The sequence below is a fragment of the Macrotis lagotis genome, chromosome 4 (assembly GCF_037893015.1).
Source record: "Macrotis lagotis isolate mMagLag1 chromosome 4, bilby.v1.9.chrom.fasta, whole genome shotgun sequence".
NCBI classification, from domain to species: domain Eukaryota; kingdom Metazoa; phylum Chordata; class Mammalia; order Peramelemorphia; family Peramelidae; genus Macrotis; species Macrotis lagotis.
This window is the reverse complement of record NC_133661.1, coordinates 94453019-94458662: the sequence shown is the minus strand read 5'-3', so window position 1 is coordinate 94458662 and position 5644 is coordinate 94453019. Positions and strand designations below refer to the sequence as shown.

At 39.8% G+C, this 5644-nt stretch overlaps 1 long non-coding RNA gene across 1 annotated transcript; it reads left to right on the top strand.

Annotated features, from left to right (window-relative positions):
- The first annotated feature begins 229 nt into the window (after positions 1-229).
- LOC141519959 (uncharacterized) lies at positions 230-5378 on the top strand. The gene is made up of 3 exons (XR_012477484.1): positions 230-657; positions 2195-2286; positions 5213-5378. It is a non-coding gene; the product is annotated as an uncharacterized LOC141519959 (long non-coding RNA).
- The last annotated feature ends 266 nt before the right edge of the window (positions 5379-5644 follow it).

Here is a 5644-nt window from a genome sequence, read left to right as displayed (position 1 = left end):
AGACACCCAGCCAAAGGTGCCATTTACAAGCTTAACTCTTGTCGCCAGCCACCGGTTTTCTTTGAACGGCTACTGAAGCAGTTCAGAAAGGGAGGTTGGGCAGGAAGGAGGGAAGTTATGTAACTTCAAAAATGTGTTTATTGTTGCGGCCAGCCTAATAATAAGAAAGCGCCAAAACGTGCTTGTACCAATCAGAGTCACAGGTGCTGATAATGGCTCACCTAATTACTTCATTATTCTTTGCCACTCGGCAGAAAGGGTTTGTATTTACAGTACTGTATATGGGGCTGTTGCTGCCGCTCATTGTGAGGATCGCAGTTATTCCTCAGAGTCTCTGTGGGCCCAGACAAGTAGAATCTTGTTTTTCTTGATTTCCCTCGGGGGGAGGGGGCAATGGAGAAGAGGCATCCATCCAGAATGTAATGGCAATCGCTCATCCGGGATGAGTGATAAATGATCAGTTATTTTTGAAAAAGCAAAATTTTTCTTAGGGAAAAAATATTTCTTTTTAAATTTCTTTCTCTTTAAGTCACAAGCAGGGTTGGCAACAATGAGAATGGAAGGAAGCTGCTCTTGAGCTTGGGTGTCCCAGGGACTGCACCCACCTAGAAGCATCAGTGGACCCCAGGCCATCATCATTATGATGGAAGCGAAGTTGTAAGTAGCCCCCTGAGGCTTGTTGTCCTAATGAATACCAGGCCACAAATTAATGAAGTGGGTTTGGAAAAACATTGTGATTTTTAGTCACTCAAGCATCAGTAAATCTGCTAGGAGTCAGGATGGGCTGTTTATAGCTTGTTAAGATGTTGATTGTTTACAAATTAGATTTTTTTTCCCCCTTTGAAAAACTGTGCACCTATCTGCCAGCTGTTGTCATTCATCATAAGCTCACGGTGCCATCCTCTAAAGGATAGAGGCAGCCTATTGTTAGGTGGTCTAATTGTCACAACATGCCAGTTTCTGGCTCCCCTCTTTGCCTCTTCCTCCCCACATAGAGTTTTAAAATAGATTTTCCACAACATTCCCTTTTGAATCAAAGGCACCCTGGCTTCTCAGTAACTGCCACTTTCTATTTCTTGTCGTCTGAAAGTCATGCAAAGAAGTAAACACCCAAAGGCTGGTGGTCTTGTCTCTCTTCTGACTCACCCCAAAAGATGTAATAAGCCCATGACTTTTGAGCATAGCTATTCCAAGAAAACTAGATTAATTTACAAGATGGAGGGCTATATAGGAATAAAGAGCCCAAAAGGGTCCCTTTTCTAGAAAAGGATGTCATAATTCTTTCACCTTCCTGGATGGTTAAGGAAAGTGACCAGCTCCATACAGAAGGTACTTCCCTGCATCTTATTGGGTCATGACTGTGATTCAATAATGTTGCACAGCATCACAGAACCACAGGTTTCCTTGAAAACATTCAAGGTGAAATGAATTCATACCATGCATGATAATTCAGAAATTCTTTTCCTGTATATGTATATATTTTTAAGCTTTGACTCCATTCATTCATATATTTTTCCCCTTTAACAAACATTTACTTAGTATCTATTGTGTGCCCCAACATTGGGTTCCATGGGTGTGTGAGAGAGAGAGAAAAAGCAAAAGAAGTCATGGTCTCTGCCCTTAGGGAGTTTATGGTCTAGTATGGGAGATGATATGCATACAACTAAATCACAAGGTATGATGTGAAATAGTAACAAGAGGTGTACCCAAGTTTAAACAAGTGAAAAGACATTTTCAGTTATGGGAGGGCATAAGAAAGTTTAAGGAAAGAGTTAACATTTGAGCTGGATTTTGAAGGATAAGATAGTAATTGGCTAAACTTAAGTTGGATGCTGGGGAGAGGTGGGAAAAGGGTGGTCACTTTAGCCACTGTAAAAATATCAGCAAACATACAGAGCTAAAAAAAATTCCCTTGGGTCTCAGGACAGTGAGTGCTATAATTCAACTAGAACATAGAATTCCTGATTGGGAGTAATGAGAGATATGGTAATTCTGGGTCAAGAGGAGGTCATTTAAGGTTTATGAGCAGGAGATGACATGATCAGAATTCTGCTATGAAAAGATTAATCAGCATCTGTCCCCAGTTAGTTGGCTCCTCTGTGGGCAACATAAATCAAATCAAGCTCCTTCAGAAATTCTGATTTTTTTTTCCATTGGCATTCATACCTTGAATAATTTCATTGTACCCTTGCAGACTTGCCACTGAATGGAGAGAACTGACTGTCCTCTGGGCACCACTGCTTCACCTTGTTCTTCTGAAGTACCTTCTCTATGATATTAAAAAATGTGAGCCTTTTTCACAAAATTCAAGATCAAAGAAGGAGCTTTGGGCTGAGGAGAAGGAAGTCTCTACCCCTCCCCTCTTTCTCAAGCCTGGGTCTCTTCTTTAAAAGGATGTATGGGAAGTGTTTTCAGAGGGGATGGTGGTGGTGGTAGTTAGTAGCGGCTAGGATTTTGCCATCTCAGGCCTGACCCACTGTTCTAAGAAGTCATCCAAGATGGTAACATTAAACATATTCAGACTTGCTTTTTATTCCACTTCTGTATAAACTTTCTTGAATGATGTTAAAGAAGTAATGCCCACATCAGTGGTATTGGTTTGAACTTTAGTTAAAAGAATGGAACATGGCCTTAAACTACCTTTTTCTTGACAGTTACTGATTGTTTTCTGCAGACTTCAGATGTCTTTAGCCATTTTTAGAGAAGATTCCATAAAGTCCTTTTCAGAATCCATTTTTCAGCTGAAACCACAAGTCAATTCTAAGAAATAAAGTTCACTAATTCAGTAGGAATTTAGCTGGAAACATATGAACTGTTGAAGAGCTTTCCACTTGGCTTTGAGAGAACCATAGACACTCTCCATGGCTCTGTGTGTGTAGGAGACAGACGATTAACCATTGGCAAATTTGCTTTTCCATCTTCTCCTGACACAAGAAATGAAGCTTGAGGTCAAGAGTAGTTCTATTGTTATCTATCTATTCATCCAGAGATCAATCTGACTCTTATGTAAGGAATATAGGGAATATTTCTAAATATCCCTTCACTAAGTATTTGGGGAAGATTATTCTGATATTTAGTAGTTTTTAAAAGGTGATAAAAAGAACCAAGATTCATTTGAATCAAAGAGTTAATGCAAGGAATTTGGAGATTGTCTTGTTTAATCTTTTCAAGGTACAGATATGAAACCTAGACTCAGAGAAGTAACTCAGCTACCAATACCACCAAGTTAATCAAAGGCAGAGCTGGCAATAATCTGAGAGGTGCTCTAATATAATAGGGCTACCATGTTGTGATGGAAGAATTCAAGTGATTTTGAACCAGGGAAAACAATGTTCCAGTGGTCAGGAGTTACATGCCTACTGTCATACCATTGGTCATACCAAATAGGAATCAGTTGAGGGAATAGATCATAGTTTGATGCAAACCCATTCCTACTATAGACAAACAACTTAAAGAGTATATCTTCTGACACATCCAGAGCATCACATTACTAAAATTATCCTTAGTTCTTTTAGCCTTTGAGAACTTGTCCATGTTTTGCTCTAGCTGACAGCCAAGGACTTTAGTAATCTGTTGCCACAGGTCCATATTATTGACTAAAAGTGAGAAGGTGAAAATTAGTCAAGGATAATTAAACATACTGATGCCCAATTAGGGAGATCTGCCAAGTTGCCTCCTGTGAACTCCTGGACAGGCTTTTGCTGAGATAAAAGTTGGGAGGAAAAGAGGAGTTTTTTTTGGAAAGAATTGCCTTTTTGAGAAGACCTGAAAGAGTGATGACAAGTCAGTTCTGAAGTCAAGCAGTGACAAAAAAACACTTTATATTGAAATTATTTCCCAAAATATGTTTCTGCCCTTTTGAATATTCACATACCCTTTTTTCTTTCTCTCAAGATTATTTTAAAAGCCAAGAGATATATTTATTTCCTGAAACTTCCTTGGCCTTGATAGATTTCCTATAGAAATTTACTTGTATTCATTCTATTTTTAAGAGACCAGAAAAATAATATGTACTCTTAGATTTAGTGAGGAAAGGATATCAAACAGCTTTAGCTATACAATGTCCATTAAAACCTATATAATATCATCACATTAAGTGTTTACTGACACAAGGTAAAACAGTCCTCTGTTTGCTAGAAGGCCTCTGGGCAGCCAAAGCACTTGGGTGTGCCTTCTGGGAAAGGAGGAGTTAATTAAATTACCTTATATTTAGTATTAATTTTTCCCGGGCTTGTCAGGTAACCGACAACAAGCCCAGACTTGACTGGGAACATCAGCTCTGCGTCAACATTGTCTGGTGGGTAGTCATATTGTAATATTAATTGAGTTGACATCTCAGTTGAGATTAGTTACAAATGTGGTTCCAATGTTATTTCAACAGGTGTCAATTTGGGGGGCTGTGGTCAGAATCAAATCATCTGCTGCATTAAAATGAAAGGCTCTCAGTTCAGCTGCTTCCGGAACTGATGTTCCTGTGCACTGTCAAACTGGGCCTCACTGAGGACGATAGAGCAGATCTATCTGGACACTTAGGAAATGTTTGAGAAGATAGGACTTCAAGCAGGAAAACCATTAAAGTGTGACTTTCCCCCCAATAGCAGGGAATGAGCAGAGAAATGGTAGAGAGCAATTCTAATGGGTTTTATTTATTTATTTGTTTGTTCCCCTCTTATCTGTTCAATGTTTTGGTTTTAGGTGGGTGAATTTTCATGCACTCTAATTTCTGCTTTTGGTCATTGATTTAATATTTCAGGCATCTCATTTATTACTGATGCAAAACAGAAGCGTTTCTTTTGGTGGGAAGATTTTTTTATTTGTTTTTATTTTTATTTAGGTTTTTGTTTGCTTTTCTGTTTGTTTGGTTTTGATTTTTTTATTTAGTTAACATTTTCCAAAATGTTTACCACGGGATCAGGTTGACTGGACTGTGATTACCTGAAGAAGGAAAGTTTTTGCATTCACCAAACATTTGTGACACTGTAGACTTAGACTAAAATGTTCTTATTTTGCCCCTTTCCCTCTAAGCCCCCACTTCTGTTAATTACTTTTCACATCCCTACTTAGATGACTGTCTTTCAAGGTGATTGGGGCTGGGGCTGGGGCTGGGGATGGGGGAAGTGAAACAATACGCAGGAGTTAATGAGAGTCTTTATTAAATTAGGTCCTTATTTGTGGCTCCTCTGCTCATCCAGAGCTTTGTCTATTAAAACAGATCCATTATCGTTGTGACAAACCAGGCAGAAAATATCCGGAGGGTCATCCAAGTCTCAGAAAGAATGCGTGTTATTTAGAAGCATCCGACATAATCCTTTTTACTCTCCAAAGAAGAGAAAGAAGTGTATTCTCCTCAAAGGGATCCATCGAAGAATCAATGGCCTCTGGAGTCGGACTTAGATGGGGGGGGGGGGGGATTGGGCTAGTTTGGGGTCCTCTGATATAGCAATGCCTTTGCCCAAAGTAGGTGCTCAGGAAATGACTCTGTCCATGGAATGGGTGGGAAAAACGAGTTCTATAATGAAACACCAGCTCGTTCCAAAAAGACTCGGAGGAAAGAAGCTGGGCTTGCTGGATGAGGTTTGGGCCTGGCTTCCTGGGCTGGCCGGGCCACAGAGGGCTTCTGGAGGGGCTTCGTCACCCCAAAAGT